The 1,347-nt window shown below is 46.3% G+C and overlaps 1 non-coding gene across 1 annotated transcript; it reads right to left on the reverse strand.

The window, feature by feature from the left end:
- Positions 1-761: 761 nt before the first annotated feature.
- LOC144669227 (U1 spliceosomal RNA) lies at positions 762-924 on the reverse strand. The gene has a single exon (XR_013573643.1). It is a non-coding gene; the product is annotated as a U1 spliceosomal RNA (small nuclear RNA).
- Positions 925-1,347: the final 423 nt, after the last annotated feature.

Genomic DNA, 1,347 nt, shown 5'->3' on the forward strand with positions numbered 1-1,347 from the left:
CATTTTACTGAGGGTTTAGACTTCTATCTGCCTTTCTCCAGTTTTCTTTCTGTTTATTTCTTCGCTTTGCGCTATTTAAGCCTTCAAGGAATAATCACAGGTGAATTGATGGGCCTACAGCAGGGCAAGTGAGCTGCAGAAGGGGCAGGGAAAGACTTTTACACATGAGGAGAGGGGGCAGGAGTTTCAGAAGGTAGGAGTCACACAGAGGGGGTGGGAGGCTGCTGTTCGTTTCGGAGGGGGATAATTAGAATGAACATGGGGACAGGGTGCTTGTTCATGTTTGAAATAGTGAGGGGTCGCTGCTACATGTTTAAAATGGTGACTGCATATGAGTTAATAGCTGATATGAGTTTGTATTTATACAGACGTCCAGATAGATAGGGGGTGGGGCGGTGCTGGGAGTGCGGGGACTGTTGTGATGGTGGGTTGGGTGTTAGATGGGGGTTGTTTGAGAGAGATTTTTGAGTGGGCAAACGCGGGGTTAAAAATGGCGCGAGTAATTTGGCGGCCACGAAACAAACGGTCTGGCGAAAATGATGCATAGATGGAATAATTGTCGGCTGATAATGACAGGGAGGAAAAGAATGGGGGTTGGATAATATTTGCGAGGAGGAAAGAAAAAGCTAAATAACCAGTCCAGTATAGATTTTGAAGAGCACACATTGGGGGTTATATATTTCTTTTTTCAGAAAAGGTTGCTGACAGGAAATAGAAGAGAAAATGAAAGATATGATGAAATCTATTTTTTGAATTGTGAATCGGGGAGAGCGCAAACGCAGTCCCCCACTACCACAAATTTTACAGTCGAGTATCCCGCATTTGGGGACATCGCAGGCGTCAGCACACCCGAAGTGCAATGGGCTAGCATCGTCCTGGGAGAACCTTTTTTTTTTGCAAAAATATACTTTATTCATAAAATATCTTCAACCACATTCCAAACCATTTCAAAAACACCATTACAAGGGTACAATCCGGTTCAACTTTAACAAAATGTATCACCAGGTGCATCAGTACAAACAATATTACAATCATTTACAGGCTTTCACTTTGAGCTGTACAGCCCGAGGGGCTCTAAACAGTTCCCAGTCTCTCGGTGCGCTGTGGCAGAAAGGTCTTAGACAGCGGCCCTTCCCCATTGCGCTTTTGCAGCAGCTGCCCCAAGCTTTAGTGCGTCCCTCAGCACGTAGTCCTCGGCCTTGGAATGTGCCAGTCCGCAACACTCGGTCGGGGACAACTCTTTGCGCTGGAAGACCAACAAGTTTCGGGCAGACCAAAGAGCGTCTTTCACCGAGTTGATGATCCTCCAGCTGCAGTTGATGTTTGTCTCGGTGTGTGTCCCTGGGA

Source organism: Cetorhinus maximus, chromosome 28 (assembly GCF_964194155.1).
Source record: "Cetorhinus maximus chromosome 28, sCetMax3.hap1.1, whole genome shotgun sequence".
In the NCBI taxonomy this organism is placed as follows: Eukaryota; Metazoa; Chordata; class Chondrichthyes; order Lamniformes; family Cetorhinidae; genus Cetorhinus; species Cetorhinus maximus.